Below are 18,267 nucleotides of genomic sequence, written 5' to 3'. Positions count from 1 at the left end.
ATTGTGTGCCTGTGTGTGCTGCAGATGCACACAGAGACAACGCAGTGTTTGGGCACCAAAGGTGCATTTTTAAAAGATCTGTTTATAGCTTAGCTGGTGTTTCAGTTGCTGTGTCTCCTTTAGTCTTGTCTCTGTGGAAAGAGCTGTCCCCAAATCTCTGGTGTGCAGGTGCAAGCACAAACAAACATATAAAGACACCCTTATGAACAAGAAAACCATGTTTGCTACAGATAATATCAGAGCCTGTCAGGTTCTGCTTCCAAGGAAGTGGTGTAGGCTGATAAATGGCTGCCTACAAAATATTGATAAATTTATGACAGAGTCAGCAAGGCTGTCTAGTCTATTCCCAAATTCACACATCCCTCTTCCACCACAACACCTTTCTCCACTTCCATGTTTTATTTATTCATATAATTTTTTAGACAGAGTGCCCAGGCTGGGGTGCAGTGGCGTGATCTCGGCTCACTGCAACCACTGCCTCCCAGCTCCAGGCAATTCTCCCACCTCCACCTCTCTTGAGTAGCTGGGATTACAGGCATGCACCACTATGCCCAACTAATTTTTCTATTTTAGTAGAGATGTTGTTTTACCATGTTAGCCAGGCTGTTGTTAAACTCCTAACCTTAATTGATGTGCCCACCTCAGCCTCCCAAAGTACTGGGATTACAGGTGTGAGCCACAGCAGGCAGCCCCATGTGTTTTTTAAAAGTCAAACAATTCAGAACCAAGTATGAGCAACTCAAAGTGTCTGGCCTCAATAACAACTTCCCTGATCCATTCATCTCAAGTGGACCTCCATTTCCTCTGAACCTTCGTAACACGTTTTATGTACTTTTCAAGGCATGTCACTTTTTACAACAATTACGAATGTTTTTGTACTTGTCTCTTTCCAGCTAGGTCATGAACAAATCTTCTTTATTGCCAAACCCTTCTTACCTCTCTCACCTCAATTACGTTTCCTTCCTCCATCACTCTTTCCTTCCTTTGTTAACTTGCATCCAACAAATAATTATTCAGTGCTTACTATGCTCCAGGCATTATTCTAATGCTGAGGATACAACATGAATTCTTGGTCTTGCAGAATTTACAGGAGCACTAAAATTACTTATTATTCTCCGAATAGTAAGTCATGTAATTTCATGACTTTAAGTCTTTGCACAAGCTATGGCTTCTGCACAGAATGGCTTTCACCTTACCTCATCCATCTGGAGAATTTCTGTGTTCTCTCAGTGCCAGCGCAAGTGTCACTTCTCCTGGAAGGCCTTTACTGACTCCCCCAGGTAGAGCTGGTGCTTCTGCTTGTGTTCCCTTACTAACCTGTGCTTATGCCATGTTGGCATTTCTTCCCCTGGGTTTGGCATTTCTACTCCCTGCTTTGGCATTGTAAATGCTTCTATGTCTTTCTCCCCTTTAAGTTCTGAATATCCTGAGGTTAAGGTCCAACGTGGCCAACGTATACATGGCAGAGTGCTTGACACATATGGGAGCTCAGTAAAGATGTGCTGACTTTTTTTTTATTCCATGAATATGTTAATTCATTCAAACTAATAAAACTTAAAATACATGTAAGCTTTCACAGTAGGAAGTAAGAAGGAAAGCAAGAGAATTACAGACAGAAGAATAAGATGAAGGTGTGTAATAGACTCTCTATGATGTTAGTTATTTAGCATCTTGTTACCTTCATTCTGATGAGTGTGGTACCCATGTAAAAAAATATTTATAAGGGAGTCTGGGAGCTTCACCTGAAAAGTGTCCCATGATACAGAAATGGAAAAATTGCTGTTGGATTACTGACACACAATGCAAGGACACTATGGGACATAAGTCCTGAATATGCTATTAAAGAGAAAGCATTTTTGTGACTGTTCTGATGTCTATATAAAATTTCATACAAAAATTAACTCAAAATGGATTATGGACATACACATGAAATGCAAATAGAATTCAGCAATCTATAAAAAATGCATGACCAAACGGAATTTATTCCAAGGAGGTAAGGATGAATGCGTATTTGAAATCATCATCTACCATATTAACAGGCTAAAGAGGAAAAATTGCATGATCATATTATGCAATGCAAAAAAAACTGATAAAATTACACACTCATTCTTGATCAAAATTCTCAGAGAAACGGGAATAGAGGGGAGCTTCTTCAACTTGATAATGAGCATCAACAAAAGACCAACATCAAATGGTGTGTGTGTGGGGGTGTGTGTGTTTTTTTTTTTTTTAAGGCAAGGTTTCACTCTGTCACCCAGGCTGCAATGCAGTGGCATGAACATGGCTCACTGTAGCCTCAACCTCCTGGGCTCAAGTCAATTTCCCACCTCAGCCTCCAGAGTGGCTAAGATCACAGGTGCATGACACTATGCCTGGCTAATTTATAAATTTTTGTAGAGATGGGGTCCCATTTTGCCCATGCTGGTCTCAAACTCCTGGGCTCGAGTAATCCTCTTGCCTTGGCCTCCCAAAGTGCTGGGATTACAAGTATGTACCACCAAACCTGGCCTATACTTACTTTTGAAAGACTGAATCCTCTTTCTTAAGAACAGGAATAAGGCAAGGACATCTGCTGTTATCACCATTTTTTTTTTTTTTTTTTTTTTTTTTTGGGAGACAGAGCCCCAGGGTGGAGTGCAGGGACACGATCTTGGCTCACTGCAAGCGTTCAAGTGATTCTTGTGCCTCAGCCCCCTAAGTAGCTGGGATTACAGATACACAACACTACACCTGGCTAATTTTTGTATTTTTTTAGAGATGGGGTTTCACCATGTTGGCCAGGCTGGTCTCAAACCCTTGGCCTCAAGTGATCCACCAGCCTTGGCCTCCCAAAGTGCTGGGATGACAGTTGTGACCCACCATGTCTGGCCCCTGTTATCACTGTTATTTAATATATTGCTGTTAGTTCTAGTCAGGGTGATAAAGCAAAAAAACACATATAAAAGGCATACAGATTGGAAAGGAAGGAAAATAAATGGCCCCTGTTTGCAGAGGACATGATTGTCTATATAGAAAAATCATGGCTGGGCACGGTGGCTCATGCCTTTAATCCTAGCACTTCGGGGGGCCGAGGCGGGTGGACTGCTGGAGGTCAGGAGTTTGAGACCAGCCTGGCCAACATAGTGGAACCCCATCTCTCCTAAAATACAAACATTAACTAGCGTGGCGGCAGGCACCTGTAATCCCATCTACTAGGGAAGCTGAGGCAGAATAATTGCTTGAACCCAGGAGGCACAGGTTGCAGTGAGTTTAGATCATTCCACTTCACTTCACTCCAGCCTGGGCAACAGAGTGATGCTCTGCCTAAAAAGAAAAAAAAAAAAGAAATATATATATTTAAAAAAAAATAACCCACAACAAAACTCTCAGGACTAATAAGTAAATTCAGCAAAGTCACAGGATACAAGATAATCATACAAAAATCAATTTACTTCTAACTAGGAATGATATATGTAGGCATAAAAAATAAAAATACAATGCCATTTATAATTGCTCTTAAAAACTGAAAATGTATAAATCTTTAAAAAAAACAAAACAAAACAAAAAAAAAACCCTGTGCAGGGCATGTATGCTGAAAAGTATACAAAGCTAATGAAAGAAATCAAGGAAGAAATAAATAAATGAAGAGACATGCCGTACTCATGGATTGAGTTGGAAAACTCAACTTCGTACATCTCCCTAAATTGACATACAGGTTTAACACAATTCCCATCAGAATCCCAGCAAGAATGTTTGTAGATGTACATAACATTGCTCTAAAATGTGTATGAAAAGGCAAAGGAAGCACAAAAGCTAAGATAATTTTGAAAAATAAAATGGGAAGAATCAGTCTGCCAGATTTTAAGACTTATTATATAGCTACAACAATCAAGACTATGTAGCATTGGTGAAGAGACAGACACAGACAAATGGAATAGATCAATTCTTGGCTGTTTGGCTAAGATCAAGTGAAGAACAATGGACTAGAACAGAAAACCCAGAAACATATCCTCACAATATGATTTTTGACAAAGGTGTAAAAGCAACTCAGTGAAGAAAACAGCCAGGCATTGTGGTTTATGCCTGTAATTCCAGTACTTTGGGAGGCCAAGGCAGGTAGATCACTTGAGGCCAGGAGTTCGAGATTGGCCTGGCCAACATGGTGAAACCCTGTCTCTACTAAAAATATTAATACAAAAAGAAAAGAAAACATTGCCTTGTCAAGAAATGGTGCTGAAGCAATCAGGCATCCACAGGGAAGAAAAGATCTCAATCTAAGTCTCACATCTTATACAAAAGATGTGAATGAACTCGGAATAAATCATGGACTTAAATGTAAAATATAAAACTATAAAACATTTAGAAAAAAAGGAGAAAATCTTTGGGATTGAGGGTATATCTCATGAGAAATCAACAAGCTCCTTATATAGAATTCAATAAAAACAAACACAAATGTGCTGAAGGCTTTGACAGATAACGGAAAGAGGCAAGGCCCAAAAATACTCCTTTGAAGTAACTTAACAATATTTACAAAGTTTCAGGAAGTTAGGACATTGGTATATATCCCTAAAACAAGAAGCAGATTTTTTTGTAAGTGCCGTAAAATAAGACATAATATGCTACTAGACCAATGAAGCAGGGAATCAAACTTTTAGGGTAAGAAAGGGCAAGAGCATGAAAACATGAGAGAAAGGAAGCGTGTATGAGAAGGAGCAATGAACATAAACAATGAGGAGGGTAAGGTTTGATACACAGTTTTGGAAAGGAAAGAAGAACAGGACTTTTTAAAATACAGCATACAGTATGGCCAAGGCCTGGGCATGGGGACAGATAAGACAGTTTCAGAGAATGTGGGACAGTCTTCTGAATGTGGAAAGAGGGAGGAAAGGAAGAGTTTGGAGGTCCTGGAAAGCCTTGACTGCCCCCATAAGTAGTTTCATCTTTCCTTTATTTGTAACGGGGAGCCACTGAAGAGAACAGATCAGCAGAGAAATGTTAACTGATGCTGTGCTCTCATCTATCTGGCAGAGTGAGGAAGAGAAACCAGAAAAGGAAAAAGTAAGAGACAGGAAAACTATTAAGAAACTGTTGCAGTAGTGTGCAATGGTGAAAGAAGATGGAAATCTAAAGTAGGGTAGTAATGATGGAGACAAAAGAAAAAGCAATGAAAGTCACTTCACTTAACAATGGGGCTTTAAAAAGTATATGGATAGGGTCTACTGTCAAGAAAGTTAGAAAAAAATTTTTGTGTCTACGATCGAGGGTATGCCACTCCCAGCTCTGATGAAATAGAAGTGACTGTTTTCCTTCTGTCAGAAAACAAACCATTTCACAACCATTAAGACCACAGACACAAAATGTGGGTACATATGACCTGGAAGTTGCATCACTCCTAGCTGTTGAGCAGACACTACATGTCACATGAACCTGTCTCTGTACTATGAGTTAGATCTCAAGGTCTTCAAACATGTAGAATGAGGCTATGACTTCCTCTTATTGCTCTTGGCACCCAGAAAACTTAGGTGGGCCCCAATTTAGCTATGCAAGAGTGTTATGTTCCTTTCTGGTGACCATGAAGGCACATGAAATTTTATCACACCAGGATTCTGCGAGATTCTGCCTGGGGTCATGATCACAGTATTCTAAGGTATAAAGAGCTGCTACTGATATGTGGAAGAGCAATTTGATTTATTTTTGGCGACTCAGCATTCTAAAGTTGAACAAGTAGCAGCAGGAGCAGGCTATGGAAAAGTCAATTTGGCTTTTTTAGAAAGTAAGAAGTTTCTAAGTGAGTGGTCCAAAGCAGGTCTCTTAGAAACTGGAGAATACTCAACATTGGAGATTTTGAAGAAAGAGGCAAGGTGAGGGAACAGCAAACTTTGTTAGGGACAATTTTGGCCTTTACAGGCCATATTTTCTCTGTCATAACTACTCAGTTCTGTAATGGCATGACAGCAACCATACACAATTCATAAGCAAACAGGCATGGCTGTGTTCCAGTAAAACTGCTTAGAAAAAGAAGGTGTGGGTAAGCTTTGTTGACTCCTGGCCTAAGCAAAGGGTGGGAGGGTTGGGGAGTGATATGGTAGAAGGGCTCAAGAGTAGATCAACAGATAGATAAGAGACTCTTCTTACCTACCTTGAGAGACTTAATTTTTTTTCCCTCTTTTCTTTTTTTTTTTTTTTTTTTGTGAGACAGGGTCTTCCTCTGTTGCCCAGGCTGGAGTGCAATAAAGCAAACATGGCTCACTCTAGCCTCAAATTCCTGGGCTCAAGTGATCCTGCCTCAGCCTCCCATTTAGCTGTGATCACAGGATGCGCCACTACGCCCAGCTAATTTTTTGTAGAGATGGTTCTCACTACGTTGGCTAGGCTAATATCAAATTCATGGGCTCAAGTAATCCTCCCACCTTAGCCTCCCAAAGTGTTGGGATTACAAGTGACCCACTGCACCCAGCCCCTTATGTATTTTTTAACTAAGAAAGCATGATATGGTTACACCTCATTTAATCAGATTACTGAGATTCCTGGAACAGGGGTATGTGTTCTGAATAACCCTATCACCACCTGGGATCTTCACTAAGAAGTACGAGTGTGTGTGTGTGACAGAGAGAGAGTGAGAGAGAGAGAGTGTGTGTATTTGTGTGTGTCTACGCATGTTACTGAATTTTTAAAAAATAAGGCAAAGAGTTTTTTGAAGATGCAAGTATTATGTTCTTAATATACCTGCCTAATAGATTTAAATTATTGATATCACCCAGTAACCTCAGTTAGATTCAGATTAACTATACTCCTCACTTGATAGGATTCTCTAGGTTTATTGGCAGTTATTGGTTTCACACGCTTCAGAAAGAGGGAAGTTAAAAGGACACGCCTGTTCCTAAGAGTTACGCAAAAGCCTCTTCCAAGAAATGTCTTGCCCCTTCTACAACTTTAGCCACAAGGCACATGAGATTTGCTATCAAGAAAGATGATTTGAGACCCTGAGAAGTCCTTAGTCATCACAGAAGAATTCTGTAATCTTTGTATACCAAAGTCAGGGCAGAAGATAGAAGATTCTGGAGGTTTAAAAACATTTTCAACTGTCAATTCCCAGGTGGTGATGTGGTTGAGTTCCAGCTCAAACAAACACAGGAGAATCTGATCTCACTTCTGAGCATATGATGCACAAGTATATCCTAATATGTTTCAACACAAGGCTACTAGGCCAGTCTTGTATCCCATAATAGTTAACAGCAAACATTACAAGAGTACAGTGGGGGTCATGTAACAGTCACACATTTTTGGAGGCACACTTCCTGACTGAGGAAGGGCTTTGTGCTATCCTTTCTCTAGGAATCCTTCAACTACTATGGACCATACAGGCTTTATACTCTCCGAAGAAATTTTTTAAAGGGTATTTGCTGAGCTCTTGCTACATGCCATGTGCTTTCTACTCATGATCACATTTAATCCTTAAACCAAAGCTGCAGGGTAAATATGACCCTCTTTTAACAGATGAGGAAAATGAAGTTCAGAGAGATTAAACAACTTGCAGAGACCACAGCCCCAGATCTTATTTTGTGGGTCTTAACCCAGAAAGAACTTGAGGTGAAGCTACTACAGATGAATGGCTCACTACACTTTGAGAAACAATGGCCACAGAGTTTATGAATTCAAGGTAATAGTTAATTGGTGATGGCAGTAACACAACTAGAACCTAGGTCTCGGCTCCTAGTTCAAAGTTATTTCCACTTCTCAAATGCAAATCCCCTAGGAGAGAACAGCATAGTTACTGTATTTTTTCCTGACTTATTTATCTGAATAATATAGTTTCCCTTGGATTCCAAATGAACTTATTTGTTCCTAGGGCATAGAATGAATTTTTTCTTACCCCAAGACTATAACACTCTGAGGTCAGGGGCTTTTGTATCTCCAGCACTTATTTAGCACAGAACTTGATAACTGCAAAGCACTACGTAACTCTTCAATAAAAGTTATACCAAAGGAACAAAATAATGTTTATTTGCTTCTGTTTTGGTAAAAAGCAAACACACAAAACAAACAGAGAAAACTTCAGTCAGATGACCTGTTAATGTAACACCATCTCTATTCCAGGTAAGATGATATACTGACACCATAAACAAAAGATCACCTAGAGTCCTTTATGTAAAGCTGACTCCAACCACAGGCTTCAAGGAGTAGATCATCGGAATTTAGATTAAGCCAATTAGCACCATTTCATCCTACATGCTACTGTGATCAGTTTAGCGCACATGATCCAAGCCAGCTCAGAGTCATTGAGATTCAACTCCAGGACCTTTGTTTTATGTTACTCAAACTGGCTCTGTCACTAGACAAAGGGTTGTGACAATGTATCCCTGAAGTTGCAGGAACCACTATTTGTAGCCTAAGAACAGCCAACCCAGACAGAAAAAGAGCAGGTTAAAAGATTGACATTGATGAAATGCGAGTCTTAACCTGATGCTGAAGCCAGACTTGCCCCTTAGACTTTTTGGGTCAATAAACTCTTTTCTCATTTAAGGCAGCTTAGGTCACTGATCAATACAGGCTGAAAGCATGTGTCCTATAATGAGAATTAGAACCCGTTTTCTACCACTAGAGTAACTCAGGGGTCCCTTCCAAGAGCCTGATCATATTCATTATTCAATCCACTTTCTTTTTCCTTCACTTTCAATGTTTTTTCCATTAGCATTTACTCACACCTATACAAACCCTCCCTTCCTCCTCCCAATCATTCAATCAACATTTATGAAATCTAATAATGCCAGGTCCTTCAAGATCTCATGACTTATGGAAAGGACAGACAAGTACAGTCCATAGGTAACTCAGTACATGGTCAGTGCTCTTACAATGGTAAGAACAGAGGTTCTTAGCACTGTTCATGTGGGTGTTCTCAGCATCCACATAAACAGTGGATGCTTGGTGGAGAGGACTACTCTGCCTGCCTCGAAGAGTCAGGGAAGTGTTACAGTACAGGTGGCACTTGGTTTGAGTATTGAAGGATGTGGAGAGTTTTTCTGGGTAAAGAAAAACTGCAGGAGAGAGAACTTTCAGGAAAAGATAATATGAGTATGGGTGACTCTTGTTTATTTCTGGTAGTTATGGTGTGTAAAGTCACCACAAACACTGACTTAGTTAATATGGAATCATTCCTCTGGAGCAGCGGTCCCCAACCTTTTTGGCACCAGGGACAGGTTTGGTGGAAGACAATATTTCCACTGACAGGGGTAGGGATGGTTTTGGGATGAAACTATTCCACTTCAGATCATCAGGCATTAATTAGTTTCTCTTAAGGAGTGTGTAACCTAGATCCCTTGCATGTGCAGTTCACAATAGAGTTCATTCTTCTATGAGAATCTAATGCCAGCACTGATCTGGCAGGAAGTGGAGCTTAGGCGGTAATGCCGCCTCCTGCTGTGAGGCCTGGTTCCTAACTGGCCAGACTGGTAAGGGTCCTCGGCCCAGGGAGTTGGGGACTCCCGATCTAGGGGAAATACCAGATTAGGTTCCTGTTAGCCCCTGGTCACATTTTTTATCAATCAGTCAAGACACAACCTCATTTTATGTATGTTTCTGTTTAAAGACACCTTACTTATCATATATTAATTCAGTAAGACTGAACTCATGGCTAACAGCACTTCAACTCATGCCTGAACAAAGATTATTTAATACAGGTATTTTCTCAGTAAGGCACATTACAGCCTCTTGTGTTTAGAAACACTAGACAGAACTTCAGAACTATGCTTTGGGATCATTTGAAACAGTGAAATCACCAACCAAAAGCACAAAAACGCAAAAAACATGGTACCCAATATATCACAAGAAGACACTTGTTTACAGGATGAGAGGTGAAATAAGAATACAAAACACTGCCTTGTGCCACCTCAGCTGGGAATGCGCACGTCAGGAGACTCAGATGTTTTCACTGCCTTGTCCGTGTGCATGTCTGAGATTAACAGCCAAAGCATGCTGTTTGGTCTGTTCAGGCTGGTAAAACAAAATACCTCAGACTAGGTTGTTTATAAACATGAAATTTACAGTCCACAGTGCTGGAGGCTGGGAAATCCAAGATCAAGGCACCAGCAGATTTGGTGTCTGGTGAGGGCCCTGTTTCTATTAGATGGTGGAGGGGACAACAGAAGCCCTCAGACTGCTTTTGTACCAGCACAAATCCCCTTCACGAGGGCTCTGCCCTCACGGCCCACCTAATCACCTCCCAAAGGCCCCACCTCCTAATACCAACACATTAGGGCTAAGATTTCAACATATGCTTTCTGGAGGGACACAAACATTCAGACCATGCATGGTGAGTGTTGGTTTTGGGGTTACAAGTAAATTTCAGTGAGTATAGAATCTAGAATGAGTGAACATGAGGATTCACGGTATATGAAAAAGTTTGGTTTACTCAAATAATAAAGGTAAAGTTTGGTGACCTTTATGGGGGGGAGGGTGAAAAACTGTTGAGAGAAAATTACTTAAGGTAAGTCAAATATATTATATTATAAAATAAAAAAATCTGAGAATTCCTCCAGAAAATGACATACTTTAGGTATTAATGAATGAAGAAAAAGCTACAATGAATTCATTAATTATTCCATTAATCAGGATATCCATATATATTTTTAAGAAAAAAGTACAAATTCATGGAAAACACTTACTCAGTTCATAAGCAATACCAGATGTGAGTGTGTGTGTGTGTTTTGAAGGACCAGGGACAAGGCGGTCCGTCATGTGGGAACTACTGTCATGTAACCAGTAGTTTCATGACAGGAACTACTGTCATGTACCTGCTTAGGCAGGGGGATTAGCAAAGGTAAAGGCCCTGAGAAGGAAGTGAGGTTGGGCCATGAGGACCTGACAGGAGGTCATGGCTGGAACACAGTAAACAAAGGGGAAAGTCAGACAAGGAAAAGGCAGGGGCAGATTGTGCAGAGCCTTATAGCCCATTTTATGAAATTTAGATTTTATCTAAAATCCCTCAATGGGGATCTCAATAAGATCCCTCAATAGGGGCATAATTTATAAATCAATATGTTGACAAATGAGTTTGAGGACAATGATACTATTTAAATTACTGACATATTTATATTAAATATCCTATGTTTATGTACAGAAACATGCAAACAACCACATATAGTGTATATATAGTGTATGCACATACATTTTACAAATGCTTAGAAAAGCACTTAAAATTGCTACCAATGGTTCCTTGTCCAGGGGAATGGGCATATAAGAGAAAATATACACTGAACTTTCACATTTTAATCCACAAAATTCTATATTTTTAAGTATACAGAACATGAGACCAGTGAATGGTTTTAAATTTTTCCACATTTAAAATTCTAAAAGATCATTCTGGCCTACAATGATTGCATTGAAGCAAGGAAAAGGCATGAGTAGGAAGCCCAGAAAGACCACTGCTCAAGAAATAATGGTGATATGGACCAGGGTAGTGGCAAAAGGTATATACATTCAAGAGGGCATATGAAACCACAATATATTTTGGAGGCTGAAATAAATAACCTTGATGATGGACTGAATATGGGAGATACAGGAGAAGGAAGAAAAAAGACTTCAAGATTTCCAGCTTGAGCAAGTGAGTGGGCTGTATTATGACTCATTATGATGGAGAAGAGAATCAGAGTCACATCTCTCTGAGAAGCCTATTATGGTGCATTCTATCCATTCTCTGCCTCCATCACATGAAAGACAAAGGGACAAGATGAATTTGATGTATATGAGAGAGAGGGTCACATCTGGGAAACCAAAGAGCCCTGTATCAGTAATTACACTGACTGAATTCTATGAGATTCATTCCCCAAAGACCAGGTCAACCTTTCTACAGAGGACTTGAAATCCATTAGAGGAATTACCTCTCCCGTTGACAAAGCAACAAATGAGCTGTTGCCAACCCTTTTCATACTGGAGAAACAAAGGTCATTCCCTTGAGGGACCTTGCTTTCATGTCCTTGAATGGTCTGATCTCAGTTATATTTAAAGCACTGAATTAAGCACAGGTTACCAGGAAAAACCAGGGCAAAGTTGGGAGAAGAGTAGACAAATGATGCCCAGGAATATAGTTAAACTGATTCCTTTCTTCTAGGACAAAGATTTCTCTCTCAGTCCCGTAGACCCTCCAAAGACCTGGTTCTGTATTTTCTTAAGTATGTATCTCATTGTGTTACTGGAGTCCAGTACACAATGGAATTTGTTGGTCATGAGCAAACAGAGTATCATGAAAAGCTACTTCCAACGTACAGAATGAACAGATAATGGGGCCCTTCAGGAACCTGGCTTCTCTTTCCTGGTCACAGTACTCTACAAAAATGCAGGGAAATCATTCAAAGGATGGCAGGAGAAACAGAACCTAATTCCAAAGATTAATTCAGGTGATCAAGTAAACAGCCTATCTTGCTCCTGGGAGCCCCAATCTACATCACTCCAGCTACTTGTAATATTGTATATATAGCTAGAAAACATTCCCATACAGAGACTTCCTTAGCCTCTCTAGGAGCTATTGGAAACCTTTTGTTTAATTTGTAAGAGTTCAGTATACAGAATTAGAAGAATGATCCTGAGCTGATTCTTTTTTTTTGTTTCCTTATTTAACAAAAATCATCATTATATATTATATAAATATAATTTAGATAACATAAAATGCATCCATCTTAACAGTTCAGATAGCTGAATTTTGACAAATGCATTTACCATCTAACCCCACCTCAACCAAGACAGAACATCTGCACAGCCCCAACGAGTTTCCTTGTGTCCTTTCCAGGTGAATCCTCACTCCCTACCCTGGTGCTAGGCAAATACTGATCTACTATTATCATAAATTCATCTTTTCTAGAGCATCACAAAAAAATGGAATCATGCAGTATATATTCTTTTGTGCCTGGCTTTTTATGCACAACATGAAGTTGTAATGATTGATTTATATTGCTGCATGTATCGGTAATTTTTAAAATTGCTGAGTAGTGTATGATGGAGGTACCATTATTTATCGATTTACCTATTGAGGGGCAATAAGGTTGTTTCCAGCTTGGAGCCATTATGAACAAAATAGCTATGAACATTATTGTTCAAGTCTTTTTTTTGTGAGCCTAGGTTTTCATTTCTCCTTGTTAAATACCTAGGAGTGGAATGGATTAGTTACATAGTGAGTATATGTTTAATTTTACAAAAAAAAAAAAAAAACTACCACATTGTTTTCCAAAATGGTTGTACTGTTTTTCCAGTCCCATCAACAATGTATGATAATTCTAACTCCTTAACAAGACTTGGTCATTATGGCCACCGTATGGGGTGTGTGATGATATCTCACTGCGGGTTTTTTTTTTTTTTTTTTCTTACTCTGTCGTCCAGGCTGGAATGCAGTGGCATGATCTCAGCTCACTGTACCCTCTGCCTCCCAGGTTCAAGTGATTCTCCTACCTCAGCCTCCCGAGTAGCTGAGATTACAGGCACCTGCCACCATGCTCAGCAATTTTTTGTATTTTTAGTAAAGTTTTACCATGTTGGCCAGGCTGGTCTCCAACTCCTGACCTCAAGTAATCCACCTGCCTTGGCCTCCCAAAGTGCTGGGATTACAGGCATAAGCCATTGCACCTGGCCTCACTGTGGTTGTAATTTGCATTTTTCTGATGACTCATGATAGTGAGCAACTTTCCATGTGTTTAGTTGTCATTTATCTTCTTTTGTGATAGGTCTGTTCAATTCTTTTGCTAATTTAAAATTAATTTTGGGGGTATTACTGAGTTCTAAGTCCTTTACATATGACACACACACACACACACACACACACACACACACACACACACAAAATGGGAGAGAGGGAGGATATTTTCTCCCTGTCTGTGGCTTGCCTTTTCTTTTTTAGAATTTAAATTTTTATTTTTAACTGGCAAATAATAATTATACATATTCTTTTTTTAGTGGCATCTTATTTTTTGGGTTTTTTTTTTTTTTTTTCTGAGACAGAGTCTTGCTCTATCGCCCAGGCTGGAGTGCAATGGCATGATCTCGGCTCACTGCAACCTCTACCTTCCAGGTTCAAGCGATTCTCCCACCTCAGCCTCCCGAGTAGCTCAAATTACAGGCACCCGCCATCATGCCCAGCTAATTTTTGTATTTTTGTAAAGACAGGATTTCCCCATGTCGGCCAGGTTAGTCTTGAACTCCTGACCTCAGGTGATCTGCTTGCCTCAGCCTCCCAAAGTGCTGGGATTACAGGCATGAGCCACTGTGCCTGGTCTTTAGTGGCATCTTTTAAAGAACAAATGTTTTTCAGTTTGATGAGTCCAACATCAGTTTTTAAAATGGCTCAGGCTTTTTTGAGCCCACATAGCCAAAGCAAGATTAAGCAAAAAATACAAATCTAGAGGCATCACATTACCTGATTTCGAACTATACTACAAGGGTATGGTCATTAAACAGCAGAGTACTGGTATAAAAACAGGCACATAGACCAATAAAACAAAATAGAGAAGCCAAAAATAAACCCAAATATTTACAGCCAACTGATCTTCAACAAAGCAAACAAAAACAAAGTGGGGAAAGGATACCCTATTCAACAAACAGTGCTGGGATAATTGGCAAGCCACATGTAGGAAAATGAAACTGGATTCTCATCTCTCACAATATATAAAAATCAACCCAAGATAGATCAAGGACTTAAATCTAAGACCTGAAACTATGAAAATTCTAGAAGATAACAGTAGAAAAGCCCTTCTAGACACTGGCTTAGCCAAAGGTTTCATGACCAAGAACCCAAAAGCAAATGTAACAAAAACAAAGATAAAAAGCTGAGACTTAATTAAACTAAAGCGCTTTTGCAGGGCAAAAGGAACAGTCAGTAGAGTAAAGAGACAACCCACAGAGTGGGAGAAAATCTTCACAGTCTATACATCTGACAAAGGACTAATATCCAGGATTTACAATGAACTCAAATTAGCAAGAAAAAAATAAACAATCCCATCAAAAAGTGAGCTAATCTCAAAAGAATATATGCAAATGGCCAAGAGACATATGAAAAACTGTTCAACATCATTAATGATCAGGGAAATGCAAATCGAAACCACAACGCGATACCACCTTATTCCTGCAAGAATGGCCATAATAAAAAAATAAAATAACAGATGTTGGCACTGATGCAGTGAAAAGAGAACACTTCTACATAGCTGGTGGGAATGTAAACTAGTACAACCACTATGGAAAACAGTGTGGAGATTCCCTAAAGAACTAAAAATAGAACTACCATTTGATCCAGCAATCACACTACTGGGTATCTACCCAGAGGAAAAAGAAGTCATTATACGAAAACGATACTTACACACGTTTATAGCAGCACAATTTGCAATCGCAAAAATGTGGGACCAGCCTAAATACCTATCAATCAATGAGCGGATAAAGAAACTGTGGTGTGGTGTGGTGTGGTGTGGTGTGTGTGTGTGTGTGTGTGTGTGTGTGTGTGTGTGTGATGGAATACTACTCAGCCATAAAAAGGAATGAATTAATGGCATTAACAGCAACCTGGATGGGACTGAAGACTATTATTCTGAGTGAAGTAACTCAGGAATAAAATTCCATTGTATGTTCTCACTCATAAATGGGAGCTAAGCTATGAGGATGCAAAGGCAAAAGAATGATATAATAAACTTTGGGGACTCAGGGGAAAGAGTGGGGGCAGTTGAGGGATAGAAGACTACAAATTGGATTCAGTGTATACTGCTTGGGTGATGGGTGCACCAAAATCTCACAAATCACCACTAAAGAACTTACTCATGTAACCAAATACCACCTGTTCCCAAAAATCTGTGGAAATACAAAATTTTTTTTAAAAATGGTTCAGGCTTTTTTTTCCTGTCTTATCTAGGAAATCTTTGCTTACCCCAAGGTCAAAAAGATTTTTTGCTTTTCTTCTAGATGTTTTATAGTTTTAGCTTTGATATTTGTGTATGACCCATGTTTATATGAAGTATGAGCAAAGGGTCATGGTTCAATATTTTTCCACATGGATATCCAGCTGTTCTAGCAGCATTTGTTGTAAAGAAATATCCTTTCCTTATAAATTACCTTTGCATTTTTGTTAAAAACCAGTTGACCAAATACATGCAGGTCTATTTCTGGACTTCCTATGTTTAAATGATCTATTTTTCTATATATAATTATGGCAGTATCATGCTATCCCAATTACTGCAGTTTCACAATAAGTCTTGAAATCAGGTAGAGTTCCCCAACTTTGTTCTTTTTCAAAGTTGTTTTGATTATTCTTGGTCTTTTGCATTTCCATATACATTTCAGAATCAGTTTGTTAATTTTTACCCAAAAGGAAGTGCTGGGATTTTCGACTGGGGTTTCACTGATTCTGCAGATCAATTTAGGGATTATGTTTTCCTTTACTGTTCGATTTAATTTATTGAAGCCATCCAGGCCTGGAAGTTTCTTACCTCTCCCATTTACAAAGCAACAAATGAGCTGTTGCCAATCCTCTGCATTTTGAAGAAACAAAAATTATTATCTTGAGGTCCCTCACTTTCATGTCCTTGAAAGAGCTGATCTCAGTTATATTCAAAGAACTAAATTAAGCAAAGCTTTAGTGAAAACCAGGCAAAGTTGGGGGAATGGTAGACAAATTACGCCCATGAGTTATATTTAAATTATGTATTCAAAATTATAATAATTATTATTTTTTATAGAGATGGGGTTTCACCATGTTGGCCAGGCTGGTTTTGAACGCCTGACCACCCATCTCGGCCTCCCAAAGTGCTGGGATTACAGGCATGAGCCACTGGCCAATTAAATTATTTTAACAGGTATAGGGCTCTTCAGATTTTTACTTCTTGTGTCAGTTTTGATATGTATCTTTCATAGAATTTCATTTATCAAATTTACTGAGGTAAAGGTGTTCATAACATTGTATTATGCTTTTATTTTTCAATGAGATGTAATTTATATTCCTTAATATTCACCCACTTAAAATATACAATTTAGGTTTTTTTTTTTTTGTATATTCACAAAGTTATGCAAACATCACCATTATCTAATTCCAGAACATTTTCATCACCCCCAAAAGCAATCCCATATCCATTAGGCAATCTCCATCTTCCCCTTCTCCCATCCTCTGGCAATTACTAATCTCCTATTAACCTTTTAATGGTGTAGGATCTATAGTGATGGGCTGACTCATTTTTCGTGTACTCAATTTCAGCAAGAGCCAAGCTCCCAAGGCAAGAATCTACAGTAGAAGTCACATTACAATCTTGGACTCGGGAGAGACAAAGACGACATACTTTTCCTGACGTTTCTTAATCAGTCTCCTTGTTGCCTAGCAATGCTTTTTGGCCAATGATAAAGTGCCAAGTTATTAAAAGTTTTTAATTCCTTCAGCCCTTAGAGAAGCTGCAGTCCCTGGGCTAGTTACCCCTTGCCAATAGCCACCTGAAGCCTGACATTAAAATGTTATTTTTTTTGTATGATATAATATGAAAAAGTTTGAAAAGCAGTTAGACAGTCTTACAGTCTAAACTACTCAGGATAGCATTCAAGGACCTTCTTTCATTTGGCTCCAAACTGCTACCTGAAATTGTTTTCAACCTTCCCTCCCTCCATGCCTATTCTCAGCTCAAAGCATCTTACATTCCAGGCAAAGCAAACTGCTTTAATGTGATATTCCCTGTGAAAATCCTATTAATCCTTCAAGATTCCACTCAAATGCCCAAAAGCCTTCCTTACTCTCTCTGGAAGCCCAGGGACAGTGTCTCTCCTTCCCTTCCAGAGATAGTATGGGAACTGAGCTGAGCTGAATACTAACTGAGGACTCGGTACTGATGAGATCTCAGAATATAAATCCATTTTTATATTTTCAAAATTGCCTTATGAATAGGGCAAGAAAGGGATTATCATAATCATTTTACAGATCAAGGAACAGTGGTTGAGAAAATGGTAATATCTTATTAAACTCATACACAGAAGTCTGTGGCAGAGCTGAGACAAGAACTCGTCTAGACTTTTAAAAAAATTTTTTTAAAGATAGAAAGCAAAGCCTTTTATTCTAAAATGAGTCCTGTCTCTAAAACTGCAAAAATTTCCCAGCAGTGTTCTACACAATTTAGATTTAAGATATAAAACTGATAGAGAATGGAGCTCAGGATTTTAGACAGGAATCAATCCTGAATTAGGTAGGGCAAGAGAGAGCTCCACAGAGGAAAGGAGCCTCCACAGGGAGGCTCCAGGTGCCTTGCAGCCAGGCTTCTTTATAACTTTATAATCTGGTGTGGCCGCTTA

At 39.2% G+C, this 18,267-nt stretch overlaps 1 protein-coding gene across 2 annotated transcripts in view; it reads right to left on the bottom strand.

The window, feature by feature from the left end:
* The window catches only part of GAB2 (GRB2 associated binding protein 2), a 213,465-nt gene that overhangs the window by 70,794 nt on the left and 124,404 nt on the right, over window positions 1–18,267 (bottom strand). The window lies entirely within an intron of this gene.

This window comes from Sapajus apella, unplaced genomic scaffold (genome assembly GCF_009761245.1).
Source record: "Sapajus apella isolate SASKATOON/1434 unplaced genomic scaffold, GSC_monkey_1.0 scaffold34, whole genome shotgun sequence".
Lineage (NCBI taxonomy): Eukaryota > Metazoa > Chordata > Mammalia > Primates > Cebidae > Sapajus > Sapajus apella.
The sequence above is the reverse complement of the archived record's forward strand: the minus strand, read 5'-3'. Positions and strand labels throughout refer to the sequence as shown.